General features: G+C 36.4%; 1 long non-coding RNA gene across 1 annotated transcript in view; it reads left to right on the top strand.

Moving 5' to 3' along the window:
• Nucleotides 1-8,947: 8,947 nt before the first annotated feature.
• LOC137239494 (uncharacterized) overlaps nt 8,948-16,955 on the top strand; it is a 123,351-nt gene continuing 115,343 nt past the window's right edge. Inside the window, exon 1 of the long non-coding RNA XR_010949399.1 lies at nt 8,948-9,573. This is a non-coding gene — a long non-coding RNA (uncharacterized lncRNA). The remainder of the gene's footprint in view (nt 9,574-16,955) is intronic.

Raw genomic sequence — 16,955 nt, 5'->3', positions numbered from 1 at the left:
CAGTGCCTTCGCCTTAACAGCAAGCAGCCAGCTGTGACTCTGTTGATGCAAACGCAACGTTGAACAGTGGAGTCGACTGGAAGCATAAAAACTCATACGATTGCACGACAACTGTTGAACGTCAAATACAAACATGAGGCAAGCACCACCTCACAACGCGAATATACATGCAGGCACAAAGTTTAGCAGAGAGAAGTCGTCGACATTGACCGCGACTTAGGCGACGATTGAAAGCAACTTCAGTAGTAATTCAACCACCTTTATGCTTGTTTTCTATAAACTCAACTATTAGTAAATGAATGCCCAACTAAAACTTATAGCATGTTATTGAACATTCAGCCCCGCTCCTGCTGCGTTTCTATTCCTGACGCTGCTCTTACATATAAAAAGGCAAAAAAAACAAGTAAGGACGGGTTTGTCTTCGGCTGTGCCGAAGACTTCATACCTTTCATAAATGGGGCTGAACAATAATCTTATCCCGTTCCTAATTTCCAAATAATCGGATGTATAAGATAAGAAATATATAGTGAACAGATGTAAATACCTAAACGATTTTTAAGATAAATATAAAATAAAAAATGGCAATAAGCCCCCTTATCTGAACGATCGGTTGTATGGGATATATATTATATATAGCTCCGATCAAAGTGATTTTTTTAGAAAATCTTCTATGATAAATTAAAATATATATCACTGAGTTTCATGTTTATACTTTCTAAATTAAGGGAGAAATGGCCAAAAATCTTTCTATCTGAACGATCGGTTGTATGTGACATATACTATATATAGCTCCGATCAAAGTGATTTTTTTAGAAAATCTTCTATGATAAATTAAAATATATATCACTGAGTTTCATGTTTATACTTTCTAAATTAAGGTAGAAATGGCCAAAAATCTTTCTATCTGAACGATCGGTTGTATGTGATATATACTATATATAGCTCCGATCAAAGTGATTTTTTTAGAAAATCTTCTATGATAAATTAAAATAAATATCACTGAGTTTCATGTTTATAGTTTCTAAATTAAGGGAGAAATGGCCAAAAATCATTCTATCTGAACGATCGGTTGTATGGGAGATATATGTTATAGTGGTCCGATCCTACCGGATCCGACAAATGTCTAATATAATACAAAAGTACATCCTTGTGCCAAATTTCATCGAGATATCTCAAAATTTGAGGGACTAGTTTGCGTTCAAACAGACAGACGGACGGACAAGCGGACGGACGGACAGACGTACATGGCTATATCAACCCAGTTCGTCGCCCTGATCAATTCAGTATACTTAATCGTGAGCCTATCTTCTATATTTCTCAACGTTACAAACATCGGACCAAAGTTAATATACCATTTCATGTTCATGAAAGGTATAAAAACAAAGAACTTGCTCTGATACATCAACAGATGCTCAAACAATATGCGAGTGTGCTGCGCCGACAGTGAGCAGCAGAGCAGTGGTATAGCCTCTCTGCAATGGCTTCTTTGGGGATATGAGGTCGTACAGTGGGTTATTTTTACAGAAAAAGACACTTAGGATATTTAGAACAAAAATGATTATTTGAAAAAAAAAAACTGTCTTCTAATTTGGCTGGAGCGTTTTTTTAGGGGTTGCCGTTGTTGTTCTTGTAGAAATAATGAGAATCCCGTTTCGGGGAGAGTTGTAAATGCTGATGGTCCTTTGCCGGATATACATCCGGTAATAACCACTATCAAGATACAGCCCGACCTTCTCGTGAATAATTTAATAAAACCACATTGAACATTTTAGCGCATCACGCCTCCCCTCCCCCCCCCCCCCCCCCAACCTTCCAGTTCTAGGAGGACTTGGGGTCGCCAGAGCCACGCTTGCTAAATATGTATATACATCATTCATATTTGTAACAGGCCTCCACTCGCATATGTGAGGTTGACAATCGGGTCGCGAAAGTTATGAAGCTATAAAGCTTTGAGTTGCGCTTATCAACCTTTTTAATTGTGCTTAAAAGCGTCTGTTATAGGAGCGACTTACGTTCGAAAGTGTCTTGTAGATAGATACCAGAAACCAGTTTTAAGGTGAGAAAGAAATAGGCAGATGTTTATTCACTTTGTAAAATAAGCGCTCATCTGTTGGGCGTCAATCGGTGATACAGGTTTTAGCACTACAGACAATCGATTTTCGTGACCAGAATCGACTTCATACAGAGTAGAAGAGATTGCTGTGGACTAGGTTAGGTTAGGTTAGAGTGGCTGCCTCCGCTGTCCGAGCGGAGACTCACGTAGGCCGTTGTGGCCCGTTGTGCTACCACGCGGGGGGCCCCTATTTCCTATTACCCTACTTTCGAAGAAGAGGAGAGTTTAGACCCCAGTGAGGCTAAACCAGCGCATTTGCCTAATGAAACGCAAGATATCGTTTGGGTATATAGATTCAAGCTCCGCAAGGCACCCAAAAGAGTGTCTGTGGAGGCATTGGGACCTGGTTTTTGACAGTGCGGGACAGTGGCACAGAAAGTGCTCAACGATTTCTATCTCCTCCTCGTCCCTACAGCTGCGGCAGAAGTCATTTGTCTGCAGGCCCATATAGGCACCGTGAGAGCCCATGAGACAGTGACCTGTAAGAAGGCCCACTAGTGGGTTTATAGAGATGCGGTTTAACAATATCACCGATCGCGATCTCTTTTCATCTAGCTTAGGCCAGATTTGCTTGGATATACTACATGTAGGTTCCCTCGCCCATCTGGCGTTTGCCTGATCCGTGAAAAGAGATCACAGGTGGTATTTGCAAGTGTTTAGAGGAGGGCTGGCCCAATCAGCGGTGGTTGCTGTTTGCAAGTTGGTGCCCTCCCTAGCTAGCTCATCCGCAGCGCAGTTTCCTGAGATGTCACAGTGGCCAGGAACCCATATTATGCTTAGGTTACAATTTTCAGCTAGTTTGTTGAGGGTTTCTCTGCACTTCAATGCCACTAGTGACGAGGTGTTACTGCATTGCAGGGATTTTATGGCAGCTTGGCTGTCAGAGAAAATTGAAATAGAATTGGTTACCTGCAGGTTAGCAAGATAGCAGGCTGCTTTCCAGATAGCTATGAGTTCAGCCTGAAAAACGCTGCAGTGATCAGGTAGGCGAAAGCTCTCGCTTAGATTGAGCTTCTCCGAGAATATCCCGCTGCCGACTCTGTTGTTTAGTTTAGAGCCATCTGTAAAAACGGAGATTTCGTGTGATCCCGGCTCCACGCCGTTTGCCCACTCGTTCCTCTCTGGGATTCTTGTGGAAAATTTGTTGTCCCAGCTAGGGGGCGATGTTGTATGGTCGAATTTCAAGAAGGTTTCAGGGACTTGCTTCAGGATCCGGGTGTGACCAAACCTGCAATCCCTCCATGGTTCGATAGCGTTGAGCCTCGCCGCGTTGCAGGAGGCACAGTATCTAGCATATAGATCAGTTGGGAGAAGGAATAATATGGTTTCAAGAGCTTTGGTGGGAGTGGAGGGAAGGGCACCGCTGGTGAGCATTGCCGCCATCCTCTGCACTCTCGTTACTTTACTCCTGTTAGATTCGATATCGAGTGCCGTCCACCATACGGTGACGGCGTAGAAGAGTATGGGTCTCACCACTGCCGTATAGATCCAATGGACTATGCGTGGCTGGAGACCCCACCTTTTTCCGATTGCCGACTTACAAGCGTAGAGAGCCATTGTGGCTTTCCTGGATCGTTCCTCCACATTTCGCTTCCAGTCAAGCTTCATGTCTAGAATAACTTCGAGATATTTAACCTCGGTAGAGAGTTTGATTTCCTTCCCGTTTAGGGATGGGAGTGTAAATTCCGGTATACTGCGTTTGCGGGTAAAAAGCACCATCTCAGTTTTTTCACTGCTGATGCTGAGTCCGCATTCCATAGACCATGTGTTTGTTAGATTAAGAGCATTTTGCAGGAGTTCGCCAAGCACCGGAAGGTGTTTGCCGGTAACTGTCAAGGCTATGTCGTCGGCATATGCAATGACTTGGCATCCGGTGGGCTGTAGTATAGATAACAGAGCGTTCACCGTCAGGTTCCATAGTAGAGGAGAAAGAACGCCCCCCCCTGGGGGGTTCCTCTGTTGGTATACCTTATTAACGATGAGCTGCCCAGCTCAAAGATAATGATTCTCTTGTTTAGAAGGAGCTCGACGAATTTCACAAGAGGCTCTTCCACCCCTAGTGAACGTAGAGATTTTGTGACCGCTGCTGGGAGAACGTTGTTGAAGGCTCCTTCTATGTCGAGAAAGATACCCAGCGTAAATTCTTCAAAGGCAAGACCCTTCTCTATCTTAGTAGTGATAGCATGTAGAGCTGTCTCTACGGATTTGCCCTTAGAGTAGGCGTGTTGGTTGTTGCAGATGAGTGCCTTATTTGCCGATCGTCTAATGTAGGCGTCCAGCAATCGTTCTAGAACTTTTAGGAGGAAGGAGGTCAGACTTATTGGTCTGAAATCCTTTGGACTGTTGCCCGATATCCTGCCTCCTTTGGGTATGAAGACTACCTTTGCCTTGGTCCATTCCGTGGGGATATAGACCAGGTTGAGGCAAGCCTTGTAGATTTTAGCTAGCAGCGGGCTTATAAGATCGCGTGCAGCTTGCAATTCAGCGGGAAATATTCCATCCGTTCCCGGAGATTTGAAGGGTTTAAAGGACTTGATTGCCCAGATAACTCCTTTTTCACTTACAATGTGGTCCAGGGGTTGAAATGGCCCTGGGTTAGATTGCGTGCTGTGGACTAATAGCTGTTTCATTTCGTAGCCTTAGTTTCTTCAAATCCTCTTTGAAGGATTATATAGAACTCATGTTGGGTAGTGAATTGATTAATTTGTTTACGAATGAGTTCAATCTGGATGTGTATGATAGAACGGAAGCAAGAGATGAGCCACAAGTTTAAGTTTTCCCATAATCCTTGGGTCTTTCAAGAAGGCCTGGACGGTTAAGGAGGGTGTGTGGGAAATGCTATCCGGCCCTTTTGAAAAAATAAATAAAAACAAGGATACTTCCAAGGAGATTTAGGCCGAGTTTCCCTTCCAATTTCGGTCATCTTCCTGTTTGTTTTTCGCGGGATGGGACATAAATCGTTTATGCCAAGTCCGAACGAGCGCAGAGCATGTTAAGAAATCAACAGAAAATCACCAACTCCGAGGTTAAGAAGAATTTATATATTAAGCATTATTTTTCTCATTTCATCACACTGTATTTCATTCTCATTTCTCATTGCACCCCACAATAACATGTTCGAAAGTAAACATGAAAATGCCGAAATAAAACCTTATGCATTGCGTACGTCTATGCTGCCAACGCTTGCTGTAAGGTGAGTCAACATCGGTCGACAACGTCTCACGCCACCCGCTGCGGTAAACAAATAGAAGCGTACCAACAGAGTGAGTGTGCCTCCCCTGCTCCCCTGCGGTTAAATACTGATCGTAGGTATATAACGTTTCTAGAGTATGAGTATATGGATTTAGATTACAGTAAAACATTTAACAAACGAACTTCATATTTGCTGATTTTTTCATGTCTCTTACAAAATTAAAGAAAATATTCTATTGAGCATTCCAAAAAGAACCCCATCTAGTTTCGCCAGTTCTCTCTATTCTACAGGCGTCAACGCAGATCAAGTCGGAATCTTTCCCTTCTGCCGATAGTGTGGTTCGAACTCCCCCTACTCCATTGATGTTCCTGTTGTTGCCTTTTTAACCAAGTTATAAAATAGCCTCCAGCTACTCTACAAGATCGGTTCTGCTTAAATTTTTCGATGCTTTCAGTGCACCAGATAAAAATAAAAATACTGTTTGAAATGATGAACGCATGGCGGAACGACACAAGGTGGCAGCATGGTGACATACCTACAAACATAAATAAAAATTCCATGTACTTTGTTTTTGTAAATTCGATGGACAAATGTCAAAATCGTACTGCGCCGGAAGTTGATGTATCAAATCAAATAAAAAAAGGTTATAATCAGCTGTCCGATGCTGCCACCTTGTATCGTTCCGCCATAGATGAACGCTGATAGGCTGAGTGGGCAATTGTAAAGTAACGTCCTCTCTTGACGAACAAAAATCATCTCCTACAAGAAGCTCAGCCATGTTATGCGAACGTGCGAAGACGCTCCAGATTTGGGTTTTATGCATCCCAAGTGTTCAAGAACTTGGAAATAGTAGTTTTAGCCTTTATACAGACTTTCTCAGAGTTCAGCGCATACAAAGCCTTCGTAAGCCAAACATCATTGTATGTAATGCAAGTATGACCGATGCCATTCCGGCTCAAGAGCGCTAAAGCGGATACTCTGACACTGATCTAATCAGGAAAAACTAATTAGTGAAACTAGCAATTAATCCATGCATAGTGATTCATTCAGTGACTTTTAAGTTTTTGTTTCTTTTTTTGCATATCTTCAGACAAATTTTCGCATATTCCTCACGCTTTCTATGTGGAATGGAATGTTCTTTTTCATATTAATTTATAGAATTAACACATCCGCTAAGCTGAAAGCTGATAGTATCACGACGACTCATAAGTCATGGAACTCAGATTTAATATTATTCACAGACTCTACGCCGATAATACCGAGTGAGACTGAAAGTAGTCAGCTAATGCTAGTTATGAACCGCACTAAACTTGGGCATCATGATACTTACAGAAATTTATGTTACTAGTGACTTTAGCGTTATCACTTAAAGTGATGATCGTAAATTGAAGTAAAAATCTGTAGACTACGGAGATTATCGAAGCTGAATGCCGAAGAGTCTTTTGTTACCTAGCACATGTTAAAGAAGCGATTTTTAACAAATCGTACGTACTTCAAGGAATTTCTTACAATTATTTTACTGTTGAACACAACTTTAATTAATTAAATTAAGTAAATGATCATTTGAATGCGTCTGAGTCAATTGAAGCTAATTGTTAAGCATATCTACACTTATAGAGGAGTAAGTACTTACGATGAAATCACAACAAAGTCGTGAAGACTAACGGAGGAGAAAAACATTACAATAAGCAAGATAAGTTGGAAATAAAACTGAAAGTAAGTTAAGGGTAAAATAATGAAAACAATATATTGATGACCTTATCAGTAAATGGTGCAAAGGCTGCAATTTAAGGTATGTGCAGTTGGCTAGTATAACCCTTCTATATAAATCTCAAGGCTCACCTGCAGCCAAGAATGATTCTCCGAATTATTGATGGACGATGTCCCGGACAGCCTTGAGTTCATATTCGTCAACAGAAGGGGCTTGTATGACTTAAATGGTTCAACGAGATGACATCGAATTGTTCCCGCGATGGCCAGATACTTACTTAATGTTGGTTTTTTTTCTGGAGCGTGCCGTAAAATACCATCAACGTCGAGTAAACTCGCCAAAATTTTCAGGGAGTCTCCTTATTGCTACAATAGGGTGAAGAAGAAGAGAGTACTTGGCGTAAAAGTCTGTTTCCTACCACAAAACGAACACTGCTTCCATTTTTTTCCTTAAGACCCTAGTGTCATTCTGCCCTTTACCAACTGATAAGTGGGATATCAGCCTATCTCGGTTACAGTTTCGAAAGCGCTAGAAAGCTCTGAAAACATGTCAGAACGCTTTTGAATTCGGTTCTCCACTTAAGCTGTTTCTGCTGCCACAAAAAAGAAGAGCACTACTTAAGTTAATCCCTCAAACCTTTGGTTGGTTGACAATTGGAAGAATTTGGAAACCAACATTAACTGCAAAAACAATGGCAGCTTAGAAATCAAACTTGTCATCAAGTGCTAATTTGGACTGTGTAGACAATTGAAAAGTAAAGTCCTCTCTCGACGAACAAAATTCACGCTCTAGAATTCGTTCATCATACCTGTCCTGCTGTGTGGCTCGGAGTCATGGACGGTGAGAAGATGATATGGTTCTTAGAGTATTCTAAAGAAAAGTTCTCCGGAAGATTTATGGCCCTTTCCATGAAAGTTACGGCGAGGGAGATATAACGGTAACACCCATCGATTTAGGGGGCTTAGAATTTACCCACGGCAGGTATGCCTGTCGTAAGGGGTAACTTAAATACACAAACAATTTCAAGGTTATGTAGTGTGGAGGCGGGATGACCTAAGCGGTTCAATGCGGTCACCTTAAGGGGTTCCGGCTTCGCTGACTAGATCAAGTTATGCGAATAGATGAAGACGCTCCGGCCAATGAAGTATTTCAGTCGACACCGCAGTTTGGAAACAGAGGAAGGGAGAGACCTCCACTGAGTCGGGAGAGGCAGGTGGAGGAAGATTTGACATTCCTCGATGCTCTCAATTGGCGTCAGTTGTTGCGAAACAGGGATAGCTGTCGTGACTTGTTAATAATCGGACAAATTCGCTTAGACAGTTAAGCGCCAATTATTGATGATGATGGATCAAGGGATGTAATTACCTTATGAAGGAACTACGTTTTCAGTTCCGTAAGTGTGAGGTTAAGAAACTGTTTTCTGTGGCGTTTCAATCTGGGATTGAGCCACATTTAACACAATTCAAATCCCTCAATATTATCTCACAAAACTCTTGCTTTAACAGGTACATTCTTTATTACTTAAGTATGTACGTATTGACGGGTGCAGTAGCTTACATAGTAGCACCAGATGAATCTCTGTATGTAGGTACTAAATAGTTCTCTGCGATAGTGAAGTCGCTGTCAGCTGGACAGGCAGTTGGTTCCCCGGTGTTGATTCAACCGGTTTAAACCAATGCAAATCCGCATTAAGACTGCTATTAAAACAACGTGTACGTGCGCTTTTTCATTGACATACATCTATGCATAAATATTTACGTATATATGTGTGTATGTACATATGTACTTCACTTCTCTACTAATCTACTAAACATAATTTGAGTTTATCCAACAAACTAAATAGTCCACCACATGAATTCACCGGTTTTGTTATTTTATTTTCTTGTGTACAAAAGTAATTATACAATGGGCATGAAATCGATGTTTTTTTTCTAAATATTTTTTAGTATTTTTTCAGTACTTGCAAAAAAAACTTCGCGGCAAGTGACTTCAAACTTTTTTTCTAATTTATTTTTTTTTACACGAATTTATTTTAAATGTGACACAATGTCAGCATATGGTGTCACTTTTATATGGCATATTTTAAAATCTCTTTAAATTATTTCCTTTAATTTAGGATTTTGCATGAAAAAAATTAAACCTTTGTGTTTGCCCATTTAACATTGAATTTAACTGGTAATGTCAGCCGTAACCTAGTAATGATTAAATTACTCTGAGATTAACGCTTCATTTTAATAATACGAGTTGAGTTCAATCCAGTTATTGTGAATGCCGCCCACACCCTCTCACACGGAGAAGTGTTGATTTGCATTGATTGCTCAGATGTTCTTTTCACTCTCAACGCACTTACACTTTCGCATAATTCTGTTCGTGTCACCACCGCACTCTTTTGTTGCGATGGTTCTTTCTAAAATATCATTCAGTTGATCATTATTAACGGTGGATTGTAGTAAAGATAAGTGTGAAAATTTGTTGTGTGTTCATTTTTTTTCAATATAATTGATTGTAATATAAGTACATACATATATGGAGTTATTGCCGTGTTCAATACTTGAGGTGAGTTTCTAGTTTTAAATTTTTGTTGTGAAAATTTCTCCGTTCACGGTATGGGTTAATTCTGAAAGTAAGCGTAATGTGTGAGTATAAGCGTAAGGTGTAAGTGTAAGCGCAAGCATAGGTGTATGTATAACCATAAGCGTAGTCTTTGTAAGTGGTATGGTCTAAGGGGGATACATATGTATGTACATGAAGAATGTAAATGCAGGTGTCGTGTAAAGTTTTGGTATGCTTGATTGAGTAATATAGAATGAGAGCGTAATGTAGGTATAAGGTACGTGGTATAGTTGATATGAGTGAAATCACATGGCAGTCAAGGCAAACACGTCACCTACTACCTGTGCGCGTACACAACTTTTCTGCATGCAAGTGCACGATAAAATGTATACACTGCTATTTTGTTGGGAATACAGAGCCAGATATGCAATAAAAAAGTGTTTACAGATACAAAGCACGTGGGTAGGTATTCAGGTTTAAGTTGAAATTTTATTTTTTTACTGTTGTTTGTAACATCCTTGTGCATTATTTGGTTATATTTATATAAAGTTATAAAATGCAAACAAAGGAAAAAAATTTATTATTTATAATACAAGAAAATTAAGTCAGATTAAATTAAAAAATCAAATAAAATAAATCAAAATGTAAAAGCTTTTAATAAAATAAGATAAAATATAAGAAAATAAAATAAAATCAAATAGAAGAAAATAAAATATATTAAAAACATTCAAGGTTCGAATCGAGCTCAAGGCCAGAACAATAATTTTTTTCTAACGATAATTATTGTTATTTTTTAATTTTTCTAAATTTGAAAAATTGTATTTTGTTTTTGGAATAGTAAGTAGAAAATTTTTCAGACAACCTGCCATAGCTGCGCAGATAGATCCATTTCGAAGGGTGCTAAGCCTTCATCATCAGTACGCTTTAGGCACGCTGCGCTAACCATTTAGCTATACAGCGGTGGTTTGTTTGACTGGCAAATTTGCTACTTCTATTACTTTTTTATCAACTATATATGGTTAGCGCAGCATGCCTAAAGCGTACTGATGATGAAGGCTTAGCACCCTTCGAAATGGATCTATCTGCGCAGCTATGGCACGTTGTCTGAAAAATTTTCTACTTACTATTCCAAAAACAAAATACAATTTTTCAAATTTAGAAAAATTAAAAAATAACAATAATTATCATTAGAAAAAAATTATTGTTCTGGCCTTGAGCTCGATTCGAACCTTGAATGATTTATCAATAGGCCGATAAAAACAAAAACAATTGATATTAAAAACAAATAAAATAAATCAAAAAAATTTAAAAATCAAATAAAATAAATTAAATAACGTAAAATATAGCAACCTAAAATATATAATAAATAGATAAAAGTAAAATAAAACAAAAAAAGCATAAAATAGAATAAAGTAAAATATAATAAAATAAAATGAAATGAAAAATAAATTAAATTAAATTAAATTAAATGGAACAAAATTTAATTCAATTCAATTAAAATAAATTAATTTAAACTAAGCTAAATAAAATTAAATTTTTTTAAATAAATAAAATTAAATCGAATAAAATTAAAATTAAATTAAGTGGCGGTCACCGTGGTGTGATGGTAGCGTGCTCCGCCTACCACACCGTATGCCCTGGGTTCACACCCCGGGCGAAGCAACATCAAATTTTTAGAAATAAAGTTTTTCAAGGGGAATATTTTGAATAAGGTGCCACGATTTTCCAACTTTTTTTTCGAGGGGTGGCGGGGGTCCTAAAAATCACAAAATTATCATCCGCAACTCTAGGAAACTCTTAGTTATGAAATATAAGCTTTTTAATTTCCAAATTTAGTAAAATTTCAACTTAAGTCCTGCCAAGATAAAAATATATTGTTGCGGAGCTGGCAACACTATTCAGCACCTTCATTTGTTTTCGTTCGTTTAATTGCAACAACGAAAAAAGCGACAATATTACCGACGTGTTTTTCGCGAATAACTTTTAAACGAGATAAAAAATATAGTTTCTGCTTTCGGATTCTGATACCGCTATCGACATGTGCGACCCGAATTTTAAGTGCAGGACTTAAGTTGAAATTTTACTAAATTTGGATATTAAAAAGCTTATATTTCATAAACTAAGAGTTTTCTAGAGCTGCGGATGATAATTTTGTGATTTTTAGGACCCCCTCTACCCCTACAAATCAACAAAAGTTTGAAAATCGTGACACCTTATATAAAATCCAACCCTTTTTCAATTAGAAGACAATTTTTCTAAGCGGGGTCGCCGCCCCTCGGCAACCGCTCCGGGTGTATTTCTGCCATGAAAAGCTCTCAGTGAAAACTCATCTGCTTGCAGATGCCGTTCGGAGTCGGCATAAAGCATGTAGGTCCCGTCCGGCCAATTTGTAGGGAAAATCAAGAGGAGCACAACGAAAATTGGAAGAGAAGCTCGGCCTTAGATCTCTTCGGAGGTTATCGCGCCTTACATTTACTTTTTTTATTTAAAATAAATTAAACTAATTTAAAATAATTAAAATTAAATTGAATAAAATTAAATTAAGTTAAATAAATTGACTTTTATTAAACTAAATTAAATTAAATTAAACTAATTTAGAATAAATAAAATTAAATTGAATAAAATAAAATTAAGTTAAGGAAGTTGACGTTTATTAAACTAAATTAAATAGAACTGAACCAATTTAAAATAAATAAAATTAAATTAGTTTTAATAGAACTACTTTAATTTAAAATAAACAAAATTAAATTAGTTTTAAGTAAACAAAATTAAATTAAGTTAATTTGACATAAATAAAATTAATTAAATTGTATCAATAAGTTATCTGATTGTTAAAATAAAATAAATGAAAATTAAATTAAATTAAACTAAGTTAATTCAAATTAAATGAAATTCAATTAAAATAAATTAAAATAAATTAAGTTACGTAAATTGACATTTAATAAACTAAATTAAATTAAACTAATTTAAAGTAAAAAAAAAAATTAGTTGAATAAAATTTAATTAAGTAAATTGATTTTTAATAAACTAAATTAAATTAAATTAAACTAATTTAAAATATTTTGATAAGAATTAATAGCCTTTATATTAAATAATATATTGGTGAATTTTTGAGCTGAAGGCCAAATTAAATAAAAAAACAACTATTCAACAAAAATACAAAAAGTTGTGTTTTTATTTAATTTGGCCTTTAGCTGAAAAAATCAACAATATATTATCTAATTTAAATAAATAAAACTAAATTAGTTTAAATTAAACTAAAATAAATTAAATTAATCTGACTTAAATTAATGAAATTGCATGCATTTTTAATCGATCAGTAATCCCATTGTTATCGAAAAGCTTTAGATTCAATGTCGAAAAATTATTGGTATGTTAACAATATGCTATCGATTTTTTATCGGATTGTTATCAACTTCGTATTGGAGTGTTATGGAAAAATAATAATTTTTTTATTAAAAATATATCGATAAATTACCGCAAAATTATCGATTTATTACATTTGTTTCAGAAAACTTATATATTTGCAATCGGACTTCTGCCAATTTTTATCGGTGTGTTAAAAAAAATATCAATTCACTTAATTGGCGCTTAACCGTTTAAACGCTTATGGCCGTCTACTAAGGCGCGCTAGTCACTCCTTAGCACTGCTAACTGGCGCAAATTGATCAACCAAGGGGATTTTAATAGTTTTCCACCTGATCCTTCCAGCGGGGTGGGGACCGGCCTTTTCTCTGCTTCCATAGGCGTGTTCCGATAAAAATACATTCTCAGGCGCATCGTCATCTTTCATGCGAATAATATGACCTAGCCAGCGTAGCCACTGTGTTTAGGTCTGCGTATAGCTCGCATAGCTCGTACAGCTCGTACAGCTCATCACTAAATCTTCTTCGGTACTCGCGTCCTAAAATCTTTTGAAGAACTTTTTTCTCAAACACTCCCAGAGCCGCTTCATCTGATGTTGTTATGGTCCATATTTATACACCATACAGCAGGACTGTACGATAAGTGACTTTTTGAGCTTGAGTTTCATTTGCCGTGAGAAGACTCTGCTTTTCAATTACCAACATGGTCCAAAGAAGCATTTATTGGCAAGAGTGATTCTTACCAGGATTTAAGAGCTGATGTTGTTGTTAGTGGTAATGCTGGTTCCCAACTAAACCAAGTCTCACTATTTCGGAACTATGTCTGCCAACAAAAGCATGGTTACCAAGGCGCAAGTACGCTGACTCTTTGCTCGATAACAGCAGGTACTTCGTTTTGTCCTCACTCACCATCAAACCCATCTTTTCCGCTTTTTTTTCTAGTCTGGAGTAAGCATAACTTACGGCGCGGGTTTTCAGGCCGATGATATCAATTTCAGAGTGTTACCAGTTTATTATCGGAATGTTGTCGATTTGTTAGCGACGACTCATCGTCGCCCTCTATGACGGGCTGATAACCAATAAAACCAATAAAAAGCCAATCACTCTGCAATAACAAGTTGATAACAGACGGAAAAGTCGAAAATAAAGATTTGTTATCGATAATAAGATATGTGTTAAACCTTTTGGGTTGTTACAAATCAGAAGCCGAAGAAGCTCTACTCAAAAATCCCGGAACTATTTGTTTCTTCACTTCACGAGTTCTTGGTACTTCAAGAGTTCTTGGTACTCTCTTATATGTATGTTTAGTAAGCAATAGCGTATATCATGGCTACCGCTTTTTTTTATGGTCATGAAGTGGACTTAGTTGCATAAACTTCTTCCTCTGTATTAAAAATCAAATCTCCACATAACTCAAAAACCTGCAAAACCCCGGTTACTTGATTGAGTCTCGCACCCATCCTTGTTTTCGAAATTAGTGCCTGGGTTCCTTTTTTTCATTACAATGGTATCGTACACCTCTCCTTGCCACCATACTCAGCATGACTCTGTAGGTGGCGACTTTAATTTTCTTTCTGGTATAATGATAGATAGTAACTACATTTAGGGCATTCAAAAATACACTCTATTTTCCGTGTTGAATACTTTTGGCGATACGTATTTTTAAAGACTTTCAAGCAGATAGGCACTAAAACGTTCGAATAAGTTAATGTATATACATATACTGCTGTTGAAAGGTCCGCGCTTGTGCTGAGCTCTCAGTTCGAAGGAACTTTTTTAATAGTTACTTTCGAATTTTCGAATCAAAATCAAGTGAAATCAAGGAATTGTTCTATTTGATATTTGAATACAGGAATGTCATTCCGTGTGCTAAAGAATATATGTAGATATATCTGAAATTACTTTTATTTTTTTACTTTTATTATAAGAGTCAAAAATAAAATTTAAAAGTTGATTTTAATTATAAAACCAACTACAACGTTTAAACCAAAGTCAAATTTAATAATTTTTTTCTTTTATGATTAAAACTTTTTTTAACTTTTATTTTTCATAGCAAAAGAAAACTTTTAACTATTACACCTTTTCCAGTTTAAGTTCAGAAATTTACAATTCAAGTTCAGAAAATTGCAATTCAAGTTCAGAAAATTACAATTCAAATTCAGAATTTCCAATTTAAATTCAGAAATTTACAACTCAAGTTAAGAAATTTACAATTCAAGTTCAGATTTTCCAATCCAAGTTCAAAAAATACAAACAGTTCAAGTTCAGAAATTCCAATTTAAATTCAGAAAACCACAATTCAAGTTCAGAAAATTACATCTCAAGTTCAGAATTTTCATTTCAAGTTCAGAAAATTACAATTCAAGTTCAGAAAATTTCAATTCAAATTCAGAAAATTACATTTCAAGTTCAGAAAATTAGAGTTCGATTTCAGAAATTTATAAATAGGGTGTTAATTTTCAAAAGTTATTTTAATTAATTAATTTTATACTTATATGTTACTTGCGGAAGTGTTGATGCTTCGTTGACCATGTTGCCAAAATTATGCCTTGGGTATAGTGTAACACAAGTTTTCTTCAAGAATCTTGAAATCAAATGGAGGATAATTATTTCTAACAAGTGCATGATGACGCTACGGCCAAGAAAGTACTTCAGTCGGAACAGCAGTTTGGAAGCAGTGGAAGGGAGAGACCTCCACAAAGTTGCGAAGGTTAGAGAAGACTTGACCTCTCATGGTGCTCCCAATCGCCGTCAGTTACCGCGAAACAAGGAAAGCTGGCACGATTTGTTACGAAACTGTCAAAATCGCGATTAAGTGACAATTCATGATGAATGATGATGATGGCGGATAAGTTGAGATATTTTGACATATACCGCCAAGATCTATGCAGACAGTACCTATACTTTACTTCCGGGAGTGTGGACGCTCCGTTGACTGTTTAAGTGGTCATATCTTCGTCATTGCTGCTGTCATACTCAGTGCAGATCAATGGTTGTGACGCTAAGAATATAGCTGGATGGCATTGCAATTGCTTCTAATGAGCAAGAGTTTTTTCTTCGCTATCTCGCAAATTTGATTTAAACGAGTTAAGATGTCCAATGCTTCTTTAACACATAGATACCATCTTACATACATTTATTTCCATTGGATGAAAAAAATACCCAACAAATTTTATGAAATTGAATTGAAAATTCTGAACTTCAATTGTAATTTTCTGAACTTGAATTACATGTTTCTGAATTTAAATTTTAATTCTCTGAACTTGAATTGGAAAGTTCTGAACTTGAATTGGAAATTTCTTAATTTAAATTCGAATTTCTGAACTTGAATTATAATTTTCTGAACTTGAATTGAAAATTCTGAAATTGAATTGTAGATTTCTTAATTTAAATTGGAAATTCTGAACTTGAATTGTAATTTTCTGAAGTTGAATTGTAATTTTCTGAACTTAAGCTGGAAAAGGTGTAGTATTGACTTCAATAATAATAGTCCACTTCTAACTTTTATTTTGGACAGATTCAGATTTAAAATTTTATTTTTGAATTTTATAATAAAAGTCTAATTTGAACTTTTATCTTTGAATTTTACTTTAAAACTCAAAAATAATAGTTAAAATTTGACTTTAATTATAAAAGTCAAAGAATAACTATTGAAATGTGATTTTTATTTTAAAACTCATAACGATTACGATCGCTGCCAAGTTCGTTTTATGAACAAGTCGATTCATTGCTTTTCTGAGTATAACGTGACACTTATAGCATTACACAATTCACATCATTTTACTCACAAAGTGAACTTGATTCTATGCTACAGTACTCTTAAAGCTTCATAAGTACAGTACTGTACTGTTGTTTTTCAAGGTCAGAAATATGTTTCTATTTTTGTTATTAGCTTGTGCTTTATACCAACATTTTTTCAACCCTTAAAGCTTCAGTTTATTGTTTTTGCACAAAAACATTATCAAAAGCGTGCCTTCAACCCTATTTATGCTCATATATTGAGTTGACATTGAAAGCACG

This window comes from Eurosta solidaginis, chromosome 2 (assembly GCF_040869045.1).
Source record: "Eurosta solidaginis isolate ZX-2024a chromosome 2, ASM4086904v1, whole genome shotgun sequence".
Lineage (NCBI taxonomy): Eukaryota > Metazoa > Arthropoda > Insecta > Diptera > Tephritidae > Eurosta > Eurosta solidaginis.
Note: the sequence above shows the minus strand (reverse complement) of the source record. Positions and strands in the feature narration are given on the sequence as shown.